The 21,187-nt window shown below is 43.0% G+C and overlaps 1 long non-coding RNA gene across 1 annotated transcript; it reads left to right on the top strand.

Annotated features, from left to right (window-relative positions):
• Positions 1 to 26: 26 nt before the first annotated feature.
• Positions 27 to 4,715, top strand: LOC145522558 (uncharacterized). The gene is made up of 2 exons (XR_014066032.1): positions 27 to 2,480; positions 4,226 to 4,715. It is a non-coding gene; the product is annotated as an uncharacterized LOC145522558 (long non-coding RNA).
• Positions 4,716 to 21,187: the final 16,472 nt, after the last annotated feature.

Genomic DNA, 21,187 nt, shown 5'->3' with positions numbered 1-21,187 from the left:
GCAGGCCTGCGGGAAAGGGAAATGTAGAGGAGCCTCCCTTTTCCTCCAGAGTGCTTTCACAGCTTGCTGAGTGCCCTGACAGGCCCCAGCCCCCTTGGGACCTGAGGATGCAGCTCCCCTAGAACTTGCTGACCCAGGCACAAAGCAGAAAAGGAAGGCTGTTAGGAAGCTCCTTCCGCTGTTAAGAGGAAAGTCCCCTCCCTGCCTTTCAAGCCTCCCTTACTCCAAATGTGACCTACCCCCAAAGAGTTTTAAGGGCGGTGGTTGATTTAAAACAGCTTTCCTGAGTTCTTTACCATGTGGGCCCCATGTGCCCTGGTCTATCTGTAGTAGCCTCTGCTGGTTCTGGGAGAAGCTGCAGGACTGTAAGTGCCTGTTCTATACTCTGCTACCTCTGGCTGGCTGCTTCTGCAGGGCTAATTTCCCTAAGGAAGTGAAACTGAAGAACAGTAGGAGTAAGTGGTTTCTTACTCAGAGGCTGGCTGGGTGGGGGTGCCAGCTGAGAGGAACAGAATCCCAATGAGCAGCTCTGCTAGATCAACACACCCTGCTCCTTCTCAGAGAGTGAATCTCCCTTATCCCTAAGCCAGAGGAAAAAAGAGCCCAGATTTTAGGGCAGCTAGATCAGAGGCAAAGAACCCAGCAGACTGACCACCATTCCTACTGACCAATACCACTATTTCAGGGAGAAATCCTATTCTAGTTTGAACAAAATTCCAGACTCTATTACCACCAAGGTAAATTCCCCCATCAAGGTCAAATGCAATCAATTTAGAAAAGCAACATGACAACCAAAATATGCAAAGTACAAGCAGGGAGGTTTATTTCTGTATTTCATTATCAAGTCAGGGAGAAGGCTGAAAGGTCACGAGGCTTTCCTTTGCTGATTCCATCACCCCCCCTCTCTGGCTGTTTCTATTATGCTCCGGCTCTATAGGCTCTCTCGTGGGCACAACAACTTCTACACTCACGTTCCTTGTTTTCCTTTGTTTACCATGTGGGGAAATGTCTTCTATGATAACATTCTCTAGGGATGGGGTCAGAGACCCCATCCCGTGGTTTACATTTCCCTGGAAATAACACACAGTAAAAAAGTGATGATAATTAATACACTGATATGATGCTTTTCACTGTTAAAGCTTACTGCAGCAGTAAAGCTTACTGGTTTAGATGTATGGTTTGGATATATTTGACCATTGGGTCTCTAGTAATAGTGTTTGGTTTTTAGTTGGGCACAAGTTTGTGGAATAAAGATTATATTTCCTGGCCTCTCTCTCAGCGAGCTAAGGCTATAGGGCAAAAATGATTCAAGTTCAAAAGTTGGGTGAAATTTCTGTGAGGAATCATCATGGGAAGGGGGCATGCTCTTTTTCACTCCTTATTTTTCACTTCAGACTGGAATATAGACTTGATGGATGGAACTTGAGCAACCCTATTGGGCCATGAATTGGCATGCTAAGGATGGTAGCATAGCAAGATAAAAGGGCTCCAGTTCCTTGAGGATCATAAAATTATACTAGTCCTGGACTCTTACCTTGAACCTCTTCTAAGTATGAAAGAAATAAAGGTTTCTTTGATTTTGAGTCAGACTTAAAACTAGCTGATAGAACTATATAAAATGTCTATATATTCCTCTGGACTAATTTTACAGGGAGTTATGGTACTATTTACCAATAATTCTAAGTAATGAAGAAAATAGGCTTACTTTACAATAAAGTTGGACTTTAAGAATGACAAACAAGTAACTTTCAGAAAAAGTTGTTTAATATATATTCTAGTAACATGCACTGGTTTTGTTTTTCTGTGTATACACTGTTGATGTTGTCACAGTTACTGACTTTTGCACATTTAGTGATGAGCACTTTGGTGAGAGTCTCCTTGACTACGTTGTTGATTGTCCTTTGGTTTGAGGTTAAAGTCACCTTGGCAGGGTTAAGTATCATTTCAAAAGCTTTCTCAAGAATGACCAGGATATCTGATTGTCAGTTGAGGCTAGGCCACGGTTTTGTGGAATTTAAAGCTTATACAGCTTTGGAGATTCTTAAAAAGACTGGAGGGAGGGGTGAGTCAGGAGTTATTGTTTAATGGGTACAGAGTTTGAATTTGGAAAGATGACCAAGCCTTGGAGATAAGTGGTGCACAACAATGTGAATGTATGTACTACTACTGAACTGTAAAACTAAGAATGGTTAAAAGAGTGAACTTTTCATTATTTGTCTTTTACCACAATTTTAAAATGCTAGAGAAATCAAAAATTAAATTTAAAAATCCTACAAAAGTATGGTACAAAATTGCTAGAGGGACGTCCTCCTAGACCTTGGAAGGGGACATGAGAAGGGACCTTGAAGTTTAAGGTTTATTATCTTCATGGTAAATATTTTAAATATAAAAGTAAAGTGTTAGTTGCTCAGTCATGTTTGACTCTTTGTGACCTCATGGACTATAGCCCTCCAGGCTCCTCTATCCATGGAATTCTCCAGGTAAGAATACTGGAGTGAGTAGCCATTCCCTTCTCCAATTTTAAATAATATGTGTCACTATTAAAAAAAAACTGTATTACATAAAAAGTATATGTACTTGTAGAATATTAGAAAATACAGACAAATTTAAAAACAAATAGCATATTCTACCACCCAGAGAACATTGCTCACTGTAACAGCTACCTGTGTGTGTACTAAAATGAGATCATACTGTAAAAATGGTTTTATAAGGTTTTTATACCTGTTTTGTTTAGGCAACACTTTCTACCTTTGTGTTTTAGTTATTTTATCTCATTTAATTTCCAGGCCATATTAAAGTTTTTCCAATTATTCTTAGCTGGTTTATCCATATCAGTATCCAATCAAGGACTGTAATACCTGTTAAACTTAATCTCATCCAGTCCCTTTTTTAGAACACTTACTGGTGGAAGCAGTTGAGTCAGTTGTCCTACAGAATGTCCCACCTTCTGTATATCTCTGGTTTTCCCTTGTGTTAGCTTGCTTCTCTAGCTAATATATTTCCTATGAAATAGGAATTATATCTCAAGGGCAGATGGATTCAAGTACTAGTCACTATTTCTTAGTAAAGAGCTACCATGGGATCTACGTGAGACACTATCCTCCTCTCCCAAAGAATGTCAGTAGAAAAATACATATAAAGAATACAAATCAGAAGAAAAATGATTTCAGAAAATAGAATAAATTCTTTGAAAAGTATCACTCTAACTGAATACAATATGAGACCCTATGGAACAAAAATTCAGAGGTACCAAAATTAGATGAAAAGAAGATTTGAAAAGGTAAGGAAAGAAATAGAAGAAAAACGCACTAAATATCTGAAAGTCACGTTAGAAACCACAAGAAGTAGAGTTGCTATAACAGAAAAGTGAGTCAGTGCCGTGGATAACAGGTGTGAGAATATCACACAGACACAAAAAAGAAGTACAAAGAGATGAAATGATTAGAAGGAAAGTGATAGCTATGTGAAATGTTTATACTGATGCAACATACAGCTAGAGTCCTGATGAAGAGGGAACAAATGAAATTGAAAAAGTAGTCACAAGCATCAAAGAAAAGCCATTTCTGAAACAAAAAGACTCAGCTTGGCAAATGAACAGAATTTCCTATATTCCAGGTAAATTGAGTAAAGAAACCATTGAAATCAGAATAGCTCTTGTGAAGTTCCTAAATCTTAGGGATAACAAAAGCTTCCTACTATGAACATCCCAGCAGAAGCAGCAGACCATCTACCAAGAAGAATAAAATGAGACTGACCTTGGACTTCCTTTCAGCAGTTTTAGACGGCATAGGACACTGGAACAATGTAGAAAAAATGTTGAGGAGGAAAGGATGTGACTCAACAATTCCATAAATGGCTAGAAATTAATTCAAGTGTATAGGTAACAAAAATAATCTTAAAACTCTAAACACACTAGAATGAGGAAAACCATAAGCTGATGCTTTGAAGAAAAAAAAAGTTAGATGACCCGCTAGCTAACAGTTTTAAGTTTTTAAAAGGAAGACAGAAAACATAAAATTTGAACTAAGAAAACACAAATAAGTACAAGTAACAAGGATAGGCTCCTGGTTAATGGCAGTAACATGAAGCTTAGAGCATAAAATAGGTAGTCAGAAGACCCCAAAATACAGTGACTTAAACTAAGTAGAATTTTGATCCTCTCTTACATAGTAGTCCAAAGGAATGTAGTCTACAGCTGATAGAGTATCTCTGCCATTCTCAACAGGTGACTTCCATCTCTGAGTTCCAAGGTGACTGCTTCAGCTCCTGCCATCATGTTTGCATCCTGGCCATTGAGAAGGAGAAGAGAGAAGGGGAGTGTACACTCATTCCTTTTAAGGGCAAGACCTGGAAATGACATAATCACTTTTGCTCACATCCCATTGGTTGGAATTCAGTCACATGACCACACCCAGCTACAAGGGAAGCTGGGAAATGTAGATTTTTAGCTGAGTGGCCTTGAGTCCATGTAGAACTGGAGAGTTGTATTATTTATTATTTAAAGATGAAGGATATTGATGGATTATCAGCAACCTCTGCAAAGAAGCCATGTCACAGAATTACTCCCTCTGACACCCACAGTAAATACCTAATATTTTCTAATAGCAAAATTTTAACTATTGACAGTCTAACCAGGAAAGAGGTTAAATGGTGGTCAAAGGACAGGGACAACATAAAATCTGGGTATGGCTTGGATAATAAAGAAAGCAAGTGAATATAATTGTGTGTATTCTCAGATTACCTGCCACCCCCAATGGGAGAGAGACAACCAGAGAGATGAGTAATAAGCTTAGGGGACACAGCAATAAGGAAAATCTTCAAGAGTAGAAGCCCTTATTGATCACAGCACTGTCTCTGCAGAGGCAGAAAAGCTCAGCTGAGCTCCCCATTTTTCAGATCTCCAGGCTGAACTGACAAAGATTATTCCATGAGAACAGGATGCATCTCCAGCTGGAGAAAAGAACATTTAAAAGGCCATCAGGAGAGAGAGCACAGCCCAGGATCTCACCTGGACAGACAGTCCAGAAGATATTAGAGATGTAAAGTGTGTCCAGGTGAGGGCAGAACAAGCAAGATGAAGCTGGGGGACTGGGAAACAGTAGGAGGGACCCTAGGAGGGAGCAATGGCCTTCCTGGGATTGTACCAGGGAGCAAGTGATGCTGTCAGGAACTTGCTTCTCTGATAGGTAAAGAGAAGGTATGGGACCAGCAGAGCAAAGGAGCCTCTGGGAGCAGCCCCAGGGTGAGGAGAGAGCAGGAGAAAGTGGAGATAGCAAAGTAAGCTGAAAGTTGTTATCTGTTCAAGTATCATCAAGTCAACCAGAAAATATCTGGAAGGTCAATATTCCTATATGATGGCCTCAACCTTGTCAGACTCAAGTTCCTTTTTTGTGGTAAATATCTTATAATACCTCTTTTGCTGTTCTGAAATAAAATTCAGTGATTATATCCTTATAGAAATATGTACATATGTAGTTTTAAGAAATCGATGTGCTGCAATCTTACGTGGCAGTCTGAAGGGGGCGGAGTTTGGGGGAGAATGGATATACATATATATATGGCTGAGTCCCTTTGCTTTTCACCTGAAACTATCACAACATTGTTAATTGGCTATATTCCAACTCAAAATAAAAAGCTTAAAAAAGAGAGAGAGAAAAAGAAAATGTGTTAGCCTGTCATGTAAAAGAAAAAAATATAATAAAAATATATATTCCAATGTGTAAATGCTCGCATACAACTTGCGAAAGTCACAAAGAAATCTAATCAGAAACTTTTACTCAGAAAATAATGAAATCTAATCAGAGACTTAGAATGCAGCTCTAACAACAAAAAAATACTCTTGAAGATGTATTGAACTGGCCACTGAAAAACAGTAGAACTCCACTATAGACAGACAAGTGAGGTCCCAAATAGTCAATTGAGTGGTGGGGCATTATTCTGAAGCTAATAAAATGCCTGGGGCTACGCTACTCAGCCAAGGGGCTGGGAGATGCAGATCTGATCCACTGGGGGCCCGGCTGCGGTGTGGTGCCACCTGGTGACAGCCTGCTTACCTAGGCAAGAATCCAGGGCTTGGGCTTGGGCTTGGGTTGGGCCCCTGGTTTAGCAGCTAGGCTGGGCTAAGCCTGCAACCAAAGGTCTCAGTGATGATGACTAACAGAAATGGGCACAACAGGGACTGACACTCATGAAAAGAGGCTCAGAGGCCGCTGACCCCACTGCCCTCTGGACTTTGAGACTCATGAGCTGCCCAAGCTCATGCCAAGCTGTTCTGGCCTTTACTTTTCTCATCTGTAAGGTATAGTTCCAAATAACAACTGGGAAAATTGCATTAGACTGTAGAAGTGGAGACACTTTTTGAAAAATCCAAAGCATTTACAAATGGAACGTCCTGAGGATGGATGTGTGAAGATCTCATACCACTAGGGGTCATGTTCTTCTTGCATCCAGATGTGGCCCTTGACAGGAGGGAGGAATGTGACAGAAATTCCTTTCCTTTGTTGTACAAGGCAGCATGCTTGACTGGAGATTTTAGGGGGCTATAAGAGGGCTTCCCTGATAGCTCAGTGGTAAAGAATCCACCTGCCAATGCAGAACCCAAGACATGGGTTCGATCCCTAGGTCAGGAAGATCCCCTGGAAAAGGAAATGGCAACCCACTCCAGTATTCTTGCCTGGGAAATCCCATGGACAGAGGGGCCTGGTGGGCTACAGTCTATGGAACTGCAAATGAGTTGGACACGACTAAACAACCACAAGAAGACCAACTTGGAATAAACTACGACTACTTGTTTGTCAAGGACACATGGTGTGTTTCCAGTTACTGTTGCAACTATTAACATTCAAAAACAGTGTTTTGTTTGGGAGCATCGTGAAAAAATGTATCTCTCCAATGGGGAAATTAATTGATTTATTCTAAGTCAAACAGGAATCAGAAACAGATTCTAAAACCTGAAATGAACCCTCTCGGTATATTTCTAGATTGTTGCATTTCTGGTTGTTTCCATTCAAGATACAGCTCCAATAAATGCCCTAGCCTTAATAATCCTAAATTTTCATTTAAAATGTTCATTTTAGGAAGTTTTACCATTCTCAGTAGTTGTTTTTCTCTTTTGAAACCATAGTCTTGGATTTCTCAAGATTGACCCCTTGTGGGCTTTTTATTTTATTTTTTTTAAGTAAGATAAGACTTTATTTGGGGCAGGAGGGGTTAACACAACAGGTATAGGGACCACCATGATGGAATTTTGCAACTGAGGAGAGAAATTGCGTCAACTCTGTCTACAGCATGGATGTGTGTGCTCAGTTGCTCAGTTGTGTCCAACTCTTTGTGACCCCATTGGTTGTAGCCTGCTAGGCTCCTCTGTCCATGGGATTCTCCAGGAAAGAATACTGGAGTGGGTTGCCACTTCCTCCTTCAGGAGATCTTCCCAACCCAGGGATTGAACCTATGACTCCTGCATTGATAGGCAGATTCTTTACCACTGAGCCACCTGGGAAGCCTTATTGGTGGCATTTTATAGCCAAGGAACAGGGTAGGGAGCAGTGGATGGAAATTTACTAAGAGGAAACATCAGGGGTAAGGAGGAAAGTGAAGAAGAACTAAAGAGCTTCTTGATGAAAGTGAAAGAGAAGAGTAAAAAAGTTGGCTTAAAGCTCAACATTCAGAAAACTAAGATCATGGCATCTGGGCCCATCACTTCATGGCAAATAGATGGGGAAACAGTGTAAACAGTGGCTGACTTTATTGCTGATGGTGACTGCAGCCATGAAATTAAAAGACGCTTACTCCTTGGAAGGAAGGTTATGGCCAACCTAGACAGCATATTTAAAAGCAGAGACATTACTTTGCCAACAAAAGTCGGTCTAGTCAAGGCTATGGTTTTTCCAGTGGTCATGTATGGATGTGAGAGTTGGACGGTGAAGAAAGCTGAGCGTCGCAGAATTGATGCTTTTGAGCTGTGGTGTTGGAGAAGACTCTTGAGAATCCCTTGGACTGCAAGGAGATCCAATCAATCCATCCTAAAGGTGATCAGTCCTGGGTGTTCATTGGAAGGACTGATGTTGAAGCTGAAACTCCAATCCTTTGGCCACCTCATGCAAAGAGTTGACTCATTGGAAAAGACCCTAATGCTGGGTAGGATTGGGGGCAGGAGAAGAAGGGGAAGACAGAGGATGAGATGGTTGGATGGCATCACTGACTCGATGGACATGGGTTTGGGTAGACTCCGTGAGTTGGTGATGGACAGAGAGGCCTGGTGTGCTGCAATTCATGGGGTCGCAAAGAGTCGGACATGACTGAGCGACTGAACTGAACTGAAAATCGCTGCAGATGGTGACTGCAGCCATGAAATTAAAAGACACTTATTCCTTGGAAGGAAAGTTATGGCCAGCCTAGACAGCGTATTAAAAAACAGAGACATTACTTTGCCAACAAAGGTCCGTTTAGTCAAGGCTATGGTTTTTCCAGTAGTCATGTATGGATGTGAGAGTTGGACTATAAAGAAAGCTGAGTGCTGAAGAATTGATGCTTTTGAACTGTGGTGTTGGAGAAGACTCTTGAGAGTCCCTTGGACTGCAAGGAGATCAAACCAGTCTATCCTAAAGGAGATCAGTCCTGAGTATTCATTGGAAGGACTGATGTTGAAGCTGAAACTCCAATCCTTTGGCCACCTGATGCAAAGAACTGACTCATTTGAAAAGACTCTGATGCTGGGAAAGATTGAAGGCAGGAGGAGAAAGGGATGACAGAGGATGAGATGGTTGGATGGCATCACCGACTCAATGGACATGAGTTTGGTAAACTCAGGGAGCTGATGATAGACAGGGAGGCCTGGTGTGCTGCAGTCCATGGGGTCGCAAAGAGTCAAACATGACCAAGCGACTGAACTGAACTGAAGGAGGATTCTGGCTAAACTAAAGTGACATGATTCTTGCTGAAGATGAGACATGTATTGTTTTGTTTTTCTAAATCAATGATCTGTGGTTCTGGGAGTTCATTAGTGGACGCCTTGGTGGCCCCAGGATGCAGATCAGAATGGCTCATTTCTACATATTCACTGTCCCCAGGTTCTCTGCTTCTCCCATCTGCTGTCTCAGCACCACTAGAGTCTTAATGGACCTGCTGTTGATTCTTTTTCTTGAGATTTATAGGGCATTTGTGAAGCTTTCATCTCATTTCCATCACACATTTTGAGTGGGTCCCTCTTGGTATTATTCCTTGAGGACGTTTTCTCTTTTCTCTGAGGTCCATTTCAGAAACTTTAACAGGCATTCTTACATTGTTTGGGGGATGGGTTTTGCAAATGTCATGTCCTGGTGGACTCTATATGACTCTGGATAACAATGTTTTATTCCTTTTCCCTTTTAAATGATGTGCTTATCGGCCCTTAAAAGCTTTACTAATCCTTTATGTTATGTTATTTTCATCTAAGAAATAGTCTCTGGGAAGTCACTTTCACTAAGCTCATTCAGCAAAGACTATAGTTTCTTCCCTCGTTTCAGGGGAGGAATGATATGGGGCAGCCAGGACTGACCACGGCAGAAATGGATTCACTTAACAGCTTTTAACTGGGTATCTAGTAGGACCCAGGCACTGGAGGAAACACAGATGAATAAGACAGCTGTGTTTACCATGTTTACACAGCATCTACTTTTCTGGGGATAGCAGCACATCAATTAGACTTCATGGTTGTAGGTATAGGAAGCGACAGGCTCACCTAAGCCAAACAGAGTTCATTGGAAGACTATTGGAAGGTCTTGACAACAGCTGAAAGTTACGGGAACCACACGAGGAATTTGGGATTCTTGGCAGGAATCAAAAGAGGACAAGAAGCTGGATGGATGCCCAGCCCTGTCACACAGCCAGCACTGCCTGGTCGGGATGCTGTTCCCACTACCATACCTTCATTTAGTGGGGATGACAGACATCCCTGATCAAGATATAAAATTCAGGAGGGAGCATCCAGTTAGCTAAAGTTCATAATGGCCCTAGGGGTGAGGGGAGGGCATGGTTACTGGAACTAGGAAAGAGAGAATTGAGTGGAAGAGGCTGCCACAAGAAGAGCAATTTCTTTCTACTGAGGGACACACAGCCAGCCTCATGTTACTGCAAGAGAGGGAATAATTGTCTTGATTCCATTCTCCCCTCCCCCTCTGATCTCCTACTGGGACTTCCTGCTGGCCAAACCCATCTGGAGCCCAGAGGCAATGAGACCATTGATGTAGTCTATGGTCTTATAGAATAGGCAGAAACCCTCTGGTTCTGGCCACAGAGAGGGTGAAGAAGGGAGAGAGTGGGTTTGGATGGAAAAGGGAAGATAACTGGCACAGGCAGGCAATAAGGCCCAAGAGAGGCTCCTGGGACTTTGAATGTTAAATGGAAAACCATAAGGACAGAGAACATGGTGGAGCCTTGTTCAAGCTGGTAACAGTGTCCCAAACAGAGTGTGGATTAAATCCACGTCCTGCATCCTTGGTGCTGCTCTGAGTCTGCATTTTCTTTCTTTTTTTTGGGAGAGGGGGTTCTGCGTTTTCTAAGCCTGTTTCTCTAGTTGTCTCTGATTCTGTGCCGTGCTAGTTAGTTGCTCAGTGGTGTCCGACTCTTCGAGACCCCATGGACTGTAGCCCACCAGGAACCTCTGTCCATGGAATTCTCCAGGTAAGAATACTGGAGTGAGTTGCCACGCCCTCCTCCAGGGGAATCTTCCTAACCCCAGGGATCAAACCTAGGTCTGCCCGCCTTGCGGACAGATTCTTTATCGTTCAGGGAAGCCCAAGAATACTGGAGTGGGTAGCCTATCCCTTCTCTAGGGGATCTTCCCCACCCAGGAATTGAACCGCAGTCTGCCTGCACTGCAGGCGAATTCTTTACCAGCTGAGCTACCAAAGAAGCGAGGGACACAAAACCCAAGCTCCTTCTAAAGATAGAGAAATTCCTCTTGCTTGCAACTGAAGAACTCTGAGACAGAAATTGGTACTAGAGAGTGGATTGCAGGTTATAGGTCTCCAGGGAGTTTATTTTATCCTAACAAGACAGAATAGAATTCGGCAAGATTCCAGCAATATTCTGGGTTGGGAACTTAGCTGTCAGTGGCCTGCAGCTAATTATAAGTTGTTGATAACAAGGACCATTTGTTGGCTGAGGGTATCCAGGGAACGAGGTGGCTGCTGCTTTCGGACAACATAAAGGGTATGAAGAACTCCTGGACAATGGGGTACAATGAGTGCTTCTGATGACACTGAATAACTCAAAGAAAGAGACCAAAAATTTCAAAGAAGAAGAACTCAGAATCTGGGTTCCTTGGGTTGTTGAATTTTGAAGACTGCCAAAGTCATAGCTTCAATCTAGTCTTTTATGTAAAAGAGAGGCATGATGAAACAGTGAAAATTAGGGATTAATTCTAGAGACTCAGAAGATCCAAACCCTCAAATCCTTCTGGAAATTTCCCACTGCCTAATCCCTTGTGAGAAGAAGGCTTTCCCTTCTTGCAGGAGGATACTAAAATTTCGCCTCAGAGTTAGGAGACTGGTAAGCAGAATTCAATTCCACAACGCCCAGTGGGTGTGGGTAGGTAAGTGTAGGAATCAACGTAGGGAAGAGAACGTATTTACCCATGAAAACATATGATAGGAATTTGATGATTTGTATGTGCAAAGTCTGGAAGTATCTATTATAATAAATTTAAGGCACTCCATCAAGGAGGGACAGCATAATTTTAGATAGGGCTGGTTTATTGATATGGGTCCTCTTACCAGGGATTGTGTAATGATTACTATTTCTCCCAGCTCTGTATGTTTCTCATAGTTTTCTGTGTTGGATTAAATGAGCTTGGATTCAACCTGGTTTACATTAAAGAACAATGAACGGCCAGAAATTCCTTGATAGGATGTAGAAAAAGGAATTCAAGGCTTTGGGAGACAAGAATGCTGACTCATCTATCATGTACCTCCTCTGTCCTGCCCCAACTCTGTCCTTTGAGAAGACCCTGAATACTTATACATCTCCAAAGTTTTATGCAAATGTTATTTATTTATCTGGCTGCCTCAGGTCCTAGTTGAATCATGTGGTATCTTTCGTTGCGAGGCACAGACTTTCTAGTTGTGGTGCATGGGCTTAGTTGCTCTGCAGCATGTGGGATCTTAGTTCCTTGATCAGGGATCGAACCCATGTCCCCTGCATTGCAAGGCAGATTTTTAACCACTGGACTACCAGGGAAGTCTCTATCTCCAAGGTTTTGAGAAAGCATTAGAATGTTTAATAGGCTCTTTGTAAGCCTGTAAATGGGCTCCAGTGGAGACTTTAGTGGAGAAAAGAGGATTCTGGGAAGCACTCGAGGACCAGAAGCATAGTCAGGTTTGGTAATCAGAGAGCTGAGAGCTGAGAATGGTTTGACCTTTTGAGATCTGGGTCTGTACTGACTTAATTAAGGGTGCTTTGGGGACATTTTTCATGACTTCTGGTTGCTATACTTCTATTTGGGGATTTACACATCATGAGTTTCACTTCCCCCGGGAGGAAGCCAGACCTTACTTTCCTAGCTTCTGTTTCAGCTCAGGTACATCCTGTCACCTGGGTTCTGCCAAGCAGACTCACTTATTTGGGAGTGAGAACATAAGGAAGCCAGAACTGCACAGAGTCTTGTTTTCCGGACCAGGTGGCTATAGAAGTGTCTGATTTTAGAAGACAGTGATGGCAGACTCTAGGCCCAGCGTCACTGTGGGGAGCAGTAGTGTTTGTGTTGTAGTAGGGCATGGGGTCTTTGTTGGGGCAGTCCTGCTGTGGATGGGCCATCATTCCTTGTCCTGGCTGGGTAAGCCTTCAAGCCATTTCTCTCTTGTCTTTCTTGAGAGTGTGTCAGCTACTGGGTATCCCGTCAAATGTTCATTTTATGACTGAACTTCAGAGAGTTGGTTGTGGACACCTAAAAAATCAAAACTGAGGACTTCCCTGGTGATTCAGTGGTTGACTCTGGGCTTCCAATGCAGGGGGTGTGGGTTTAATCCCTGGTCAGAAAACTAAGATCCTACATGGCATGTTGTTCATTTGTTGTTTAGTCACTAAGTTGTGTCCGACTCTTTGTGACCCCATGGACTGCATCACACCAGGCTTCCCTGTGCTTTGCTATCTCCTGGAGTTTGCTCGAACTCATGTTCATTGAGTTGGTGTTGCCATCCAACCATCTCATCCTCTGTCATAGTACTATGAATAATCACAGACAAAGCATATACTTGAATTGTATTTCTTTTTGGTACAATTTTTTCCTCTTCAAGTTAATAATTGTAACATTGTCTTGTTTGCGTGGTTTAAAAAAGTTATTATTTATTTGGCTGCACTGGGACTTTATTTGGCTCACGGGATCTTTGTTGCCACATTCAAACTTTTAGTTGTGGCATGTGAGATCTAATTCTCTGACCAGGGATTGAACCCCAGGCCCCCTGCATTGATAGCTCAGAGTCTTACAAACTGGACCACCAGGGATATCCCTACTTGGTTTTATATACTATTCCTAATGTACCCCTTCCCAGGTGGTGCTTGTGGTAAAGAATCTGCTTCCAAATGCAAGAGACACAAGAGACCCAGGTTTGATCCCTGGGTTGGGAAGATCCCCTGGAGGAGGAAATGGCACCCCACTCCAGTATTCTTGCCTGGAGAATCCCATGGACAGAGGACAGAGACGTATTTAGCAGAGTCCTTTCTTGCTCCAATAAGAACTGACTGCTCTGCTGTCATTCTGGCATCTCCCTCCATCAACATACTGGATTTCCTTCACTTCTATCCTACATTGAATACATCCTTTTCCTGGATCCATGTTTTCCTCCTTCTGAGGAATTTTAATGCAGTGCATCCTCCAGAAGTCTTTGAAGGAAGGGTTGTATGAAAAAATTTCATAAGTTACATCTCCAAAGTTTGGAGCTTTTAATACTTAAGGACAGAAATGATTCCACCAGAGGCATAAAAATCATTCTACTGATTGACACTGGTGCTGCTATTTTGGGCTCCTCTTGCCATCACCGACTCAATGGACATGGGTTTGGGTGGACTCCGGGAGTTGGTGATGGACAGGGAGGCCTGGCATGCTGCGGTTCATGGGGTCGCAAAGAGATGGACACGACTGAGCGACTGAACTGAACTGAACTGAACTGAACTGCCATTAGGGGGGCATGGTGATTATGTATAAAAGGGGATTCTGGAGGCATTTGAGAAGCACTGACTCATTATCAAAGGCAGAAGTGTTGTAAAAACAACATGGGGGCAGGGGGGAGTAGGCATAGAACCCAAATATCCTTGAGATGCTACTTTACAGCACCTGCTCAGTTAACAGAAGAACATGTGACCCTACACAGCCAGACCAGTGAGGGCTTAGGGGTTTGGTTTTGTTGTTGTTGTTGTTTTGGCTACACTGTGGGGCATGCAGGATCTTACTTCCCTAACCAAAGATCAAACCCATGCCCCCTGCAGTGGAAATGCAGAGTCTTAACCACTGGACCACCAGGGAAATCTAAACCTAAAGAATTAAGTTTTAAGGTTTTTCAAGAATTAAGTTTTATGGTCTTCCTACCAAGAGAAGAACCCCATCTAGCTGAGGTGCTTGTCAAAGCAAAAGGTACATGGAATGCGTAGTAAAGAAATGAATGCTATTTTGTTGTCCAGTCACTTAGTCATGTCTGACTCTTTGCAACCCCATGGACAGCAGCACACCAGGCTTCCCTGTCCTTCACTATCTCCCGGAGTTTGCTCAAACTCATGTCCATTGAGTCAGTGATGCCATTTAACCACCTCATTCTCTGTCACCCCCTTCTCCTCCTGCCCTCAATATTTCCCAACATCAGGGTCTTTTCCAATGAGTCAGCTATTTGCATCAGCTGGCCAAAGTATTGGAGCTTCAGCTTCAGCAACAGTCCTTCCAATGAATGTTAAGGATTCGTTTCCTTTAGGATTGACTGGTTTGATCTCCTTGCAGTCCAAGGGGCTGTCAAGAGTCCTCCTGTACCACAGCTCAAAAGCATCAGTTCTTCAGCACTCAGTCTTCTTTATGTTCTAACTATCACATCTGTACATTACTACTGGAAAAAACCATAGCTTTGACTAGATAGACCTTTGTCAGCAAAGAGATGTCTCTGCTTTTTAAAACACTGTCTAGGTTGGTCATAGCTTTTCTCCCAAGGAGCAAGTGTCTTAATTTCATGGCTGCAGTCACCATCTGCAGTGACTTTGGAGCCCAAGAAAATAAATTCTGCCACTGTTTCCATTTTTTCCCCATCTATTTGCCATGAAGTGATGGGACCCAATGCCATGATCTTGGTTTTTGGGATGTTGAGTTTTAAGGCAGCTTATTCACTCTCCTCTTTCACTTTCATCAAGAGGCTCTTTAATTCTTCTTTGCTTTCTGCCTTAAGTGTGGTGTCATCTGCCTATATGAGGTTAATGATATTTCTCCCAGCAATCTTGATTCCAGATTGTGCTTCATCTAGCCTAGCATTTCTCATGACGTAGTCTGTATATAAGTTAAATAAACAGGGTGACATATACAGCCTTGATGAACTCCTTTCCCAATTTGGAACCAGTCCATAGTTACATGTCTGATTCTAACTGTCGCTTCTTGACCAGCATACAGGTTTCTGAGGAGGCAGGTAAGGTGATCTGGTATTCTCATCTCTTTAAAAATTTTCCACAATTTGTTGTGATCCACACAATCAAAGGCTTTAGCATAGTCAATGAAGCAGAAATAGATGTTCTTCTGGAATCCTCTTGCTTTCTCTATGATCAAATGGATATTGGCAATTTGATCTCTGGTTCTTCTGCCTTTTTTAAACCCAGCTTGTACATCTGGAGGTTCTTGGCTCACGTACTGTTGAAGCCTAGCCTGAAGGATTTTGAGCATTACCTAACTCAAAAAATGTGCTCATGTGTGAAATGAGCACAGTTGTGAGATAGTTTGAACATTCTTTGGCATTACTTTTCTTTGGTATTAGAATGAAAACTGACCTTTTCCAGTCCTGTGGCCACTGCTGAGTTTTCCAAATTTGCTGGCATATGAATGCAGCACTTTAACAGCATCATCTTTTAGGATGTGAAATAGCTCAGCTGGAATTCCATCACCTGCACTGGCTTTGTTTGTAGTGATGCTTCCTCAGGCCCACTTGACTTTGCACCCCAGGATGTCTGGCTCTAGGTGAGTGATCACACCATTATGGTCATCTGGGTCATTAAGACCTTTTTTGTACAGTCCTTCTGGGTATTCTTGCCACCTCTTCCTAATCTCTTCTACTTCTGTTGGGTCCTTGCCATTTCTGTCCTTTATTGTACCCATCCTTGCATGAAACGTTCTCTTGGTATCTCCAATTTTCTTGAAGAGATCTCTAGTCTTTCCCATTCCACTGTTTTCCTTTATTTCTTTACAGTGTTCACTTAAGAAGGCTTTCTAATCTCTCCTTGATATTCTTTGGAACTCTGTGTTCAGTCGGGTATACCTTTCCCTTTCTCCTTTGCCTTTTATTTCTTTTCTTTTCTCAGCTATTTATAAGGCCACCTCAGACAACCATTTTGCCTTCTTGCATTTCTTTTTCTTTGGGATGGTTTTGGTCACCACCTGTGTACAATGTTATGAAGCCCTGTCCATAGATATTCAGGCACTCTGTCTATCAGATCTAATCCCTTGAATCTATTTGTCACTTCCACTGTATAATAAATAAATACTAGTTACTGCCTGGTCATCAAGATGCAGAAGCAAGAATTTCAACCTATATTTCTTTCTTTGTAATGAAATATATTATTTAAGTTATTCCTTCTCTCATTACCATACATAGGATGTATCTGTGACATTTCAATTTACCACTTGGTATAGAAGTTTTGGAATATAAAGGCAGGATAGCAACAAGCCAGGGGAAGAATGGACCTTGCCATGTGAACCCAGATCTGGAAATGGATGCAGTAATTGAGGAAGTTTTGTGTTTTATCTAAAAAGAAAGATCCTCCCCATCCCCAAACACAGGCATTATGTTAGCTGAAGATTATTTTTAGTAGCAAAAAAATGATATTGGGTTGGCCAGTAGTGAAAAAAATCAGAGTGAATGTGGGGGTTTGGACAGTGTTGGAGAAGAACCCAGGTCTCACAGAGGGTAGCAGAGAGAAACAAAGCAATAACTCTAAAGAAAACGACTAAGGAATAAAGCAGATTGATTTACAACAATCCCAAAGGCACCCAAAGTAGACATGCAGAGTCAATGGATGAAAGCAAGACAGTTTGTTACCAACAGCACAGCAAACAGAGGAGCCTAAGCATGACAATACAAGCTGCCCGCCCCCAATGCCCACAGGAGAACAGGATGGGCCCGGTGAGCCCCATGCCCACAGTGAACTGCAGTGCAGCTGAGGGACCCAGGGCTGAGGGCTCAGCAAACAGCAACTGCAACCAAACCAGTGCCCCCTCCGAGAGCGAGTCATTGTAGTTACGCATTGGTCACTTCCCCTATTTAGTTGCCTATGTGGCTAGCTACAGAAATGGCTCAAGGTCATAGGACAGTTAGGCCTCAAAATCTGGGCTTCCTCAGTAAGGATATACAGACTTGTTTGAGGCTGATGGCAGAGCTTCTGTCCAAATTCAGAGCAAAGAGTCAGACTGGGGTGGGCATTTGTTATCATCCGCCAGTAGACATCCATTCCCCTAACTGTGCTTTCATAACAGCCCTCAAATTGCCTTTAGGGAAACCACACAGCCTGCTGCAGCATTTGATGAGATGTTCAACTGGATATCCTTACCTGAACCCCTAGAGCTCTGCTGGTGTCAGCACGTTCCAAGACTGTCTCCCAAGACTGGCTCTTCAGCTGGCTCTTCAATCCCATGAGCCAACTCATATTCTCCCAAAAAGTTCCTTTAGGTTTAAATTAGAGTCAGCTTCTCTTACTGGAATCAAAGGACTTTAATATAAAATGGATCCTCTTCTTAAAGGGGTTCTAGTCCCTCCAAGGAAACAGATACGCAAGCAACTACAGTAGTGTAAGAAATGCTATAATACAGGCACACACAGGGCACAATGGTAGCCTAGAAGAACTCCATCAATAAGGACAAGTGTCTTGAGAGCAATATGAGAACAACAGGTAGAAAACACAAGAAAAGATATTTGAATCAAGTGAAGGATGTGCAACATCCTTGCAGCATCTAAACACATGGTGCCTTATGGAAACCACAAGAAATTTGGCATGGTGGAAGCAGCTGATTCAAGGGGAGCAGTGTTCAGTGGAGAGGAGAGATAGGCCTGGTCATTTCATATCAAAGGGTTTGGTTTTATCAAGGGTGAGGTTATAGTCAGATCTGTGGTTCAGAAAGACACCTTTTTAGACATATGAAAGGGAAATGGATTGGGAAGAAATTAGAGTCATCAAGAGTATGGTCTTCAGGGAATTCCCTGGCAGTCCAGTGGTTAGGACTCCATGCTTCCACTGCTAGGGGGTGTGAGTCTGATCCTTAGTTGGGGGATTAAGATCCTATAAACCAGGGCATGGCCAAAAAATAAAATAAAAATAAATAAATAAAGAGTGTGGTCTTCAGAGTTCAACTGGGTTCAGGTCTTGGCTCTGCTATTGGTCCCCCTATGGCCTTGAACAAGTTCTTGAGCCCCTCTGTCACTCAGGTTCATCATCTGTCAAAATGTGATCCTTAGAATATCTCTATTCCAATGAGTTGGGTCGCTTAAGTGATCTTTGTAAAGTCTTAGCATAGTGTTTGGCCTATAGTAAGTTTCTAGTTAAATTAGCTGTTATTGCTACAGTGATGACAGAATCGGGAGCCCAACTGGAGTTATCACAGTAATCTAGGTGAGAGTTGATGGAGGCTTAAACCAAGGCAATAGAAGTGAGGATGGAGATCTCCTAAACATCTGTGAACACACATTATTAGCAGAGTGATTCACCATTCCTATAGGGATGCTTTTGAGAGTGAAATGGGTTCACATTAATAATGATAACTAGAACTGCAGGCATAAATTGGGAAGTGTGGTCACCCTTCACATGAATCTCTTCTAAGTTCCGCTTCCAGATGTCCCTCAGCACCAACAATGCTCAGCCTATTTGATTGTTAACATGTGAAAGGAAAATTTGTTGTTTTTTTATTGGAGGCAAAGAGAAACCAACAAACACTGGGCAACCTCTTGGCTCAGCTGTCTTTTCTGATCCAGACTGGCCTGGATTCGTGCCATGCCATGCTAAGTCACTTCAGTCATGCTGACTCTTTGCGACCCTATGGACTGTAGCCCTCCAGGCACCCCTGTCTTTGAGGATTCTCCAGGCGAGAATACTGGAGTGGGTTGCCATGCCCTCCTCCAGGGGATCTTCCTCTCCCAGGGATGGAACCCACGTCTCAGGTCTCCTGCATTGGTAGGCAGGTTCTTTACCACTAGTGCTACCTAAGGAGTCCCTCTAGCCAGGATTTAATACTCAGCATAGCTGAGCATGCACGGAGGCAGGGGGAAAGGGGGAGGGCAGTCATGCTCTTTCTGCCTCTCTCACTCTATTACGCACAACGTGAACTATAGGGAAGCAGGTCTTCCAAGCTTTGACTTGCAGACTGGGTGACTCAAACATCATGTCCACCTAAATGGCTCTCTGTGTCTCCAAAACAGGGCTCAGTAGCTCTCCCATATGCTCCCTAAGTCAAGTATCATGTCCTTCTGTCTTGTTCTCAATAATCGAGTGCAGTGTCTGGCAGCTAGCAGGAGCTTGATAAACACTGAATGTTGTGGTGGTATTTCCCAAGTCATTATTCCCCATTTGCCCAGATGTTGGCCAAGGCTCCTGCCCCATCCCTGATCTACACAAACAGTGTGTCTTCCAGGTGAGTTTCATGAGGTGCTGGGTTGGAAGAGTCAAATCAATTAGGACTTCCAGTGATGAGTGATCACCAGCTTCCTTATCAGAAGCCCAGTCTTCATTAGCAACCAAAGTCTGCATGGCTAAGATGAGCCTTCATGAAACGGAACAGGACCATATGGTCCTTGCCCCTCCCCCCCATCATGTCCTCTGCCTGTCTTTTGCCTTTGGAAAACTTTAGTCAAAGAATAAGTTTAATCAGAGAAGTGAGAAATGCTGAAACAAAGGAAAACAGTCTAAGTCCTGAAAGTGAAAGTGAAGTCGCTCAGTCATGTCCGACTCTTTGCAACCCTGTGGATTGTAGCCTACCAGGCTCCTCCCTCCATGGGATTCTCCAGGCAAGAATACTGGAGTGGGTTGCCATTTCTTTTTCCAGGGGATCTTCCCGGCGCAGGGATCAAACCCAGGTCTCCTGCATTGCAGGCAGATGCTTTAACCTCTGAACCACCAGGGAAGCCTAAATAATAATACTACAGTCATTAAGTACAGTCAAGGAACTTTAGTTCTTTCTCAAGGGCTATAGATAATATTCTGAGCCATATCCTGTGAGCTCTCTTATAGAGACTAAAATCCCGGGTGGAAAAGTTAACTACATGATGACCAGACTGTACCCAGGACATGAGCTGCCACAATTCTGAGAACTGACCACAAAGAATTGGGAACAAGTGTACCCTGGAACTGAAGATTAACTGTACCTAAAACAACCAAGATGATGCTGTTCAGACCACTGATGACCAGTTTGAAGATGACTGTTAGAAATGACTATGCTATTTCTGCATGTAGGCCCCCTGCCCTTGACTCTGCCTATAAATGCTCTTACCCCTGCTTGTCAGGGGTGGGAAGTCTGCCTTTGGACAGATATCTACCACCCTTCCCCTGAGTGGCAGTCATCTGAAATGAAGCAAACTTTCCTTTCAACCAATCTGGCCTGCTCATTGGCTTTTGAGCAGCAAGGAGCCGGAACCCCCACGCATACCTTTTGGTAACATTCATAGCTTTACACTTAACATAGGGTACGGGGGCAGGAAGACATACATTCTTGCTTGGGGTAAGTGGGGCACCACAAAAATATCTCCCAGTCAGTCGCCTTCAGTCTCAGGATTTCTTTCACTTTGGGCTTGTAGCAGCCCTGTCTCTGATCCCCCGATCTCTCCCTTATAGGAGGAAGTTGGATTTCTCCCCAGACCCTTTCCTTGAGACTGGCTTTTTCGGCTTTGCTTGGCTGCTTTGGGGTTTCAATTGAGCAAACAGAACATTCCCACTTGTTTCCCCAAGGAATGAGCTATTGCTCCTAATTAGTCCTTCTCCAGCCTAGGGCCCC

Source organism: Giraffa tippelskirchi, chromosome 10, assembly GCF_054371585.1.
Source record: "Giraffa tippelskirchi isolate mGirTip1 chromosome 10, T2T-mGirTip1v1.2.pri, whole genome shotgun sequence".
In the NCBI taxonomy this organism is placed as follows: Eukaryota; Metazoa; Chordata; class Mammalia; order Artiodactyla; family Giraffidae; genus Giraffa; species Giraffa tippelskirchi.
This window is presented reverse-complemented; position numbering and strand designations above follow the sequence as displayed.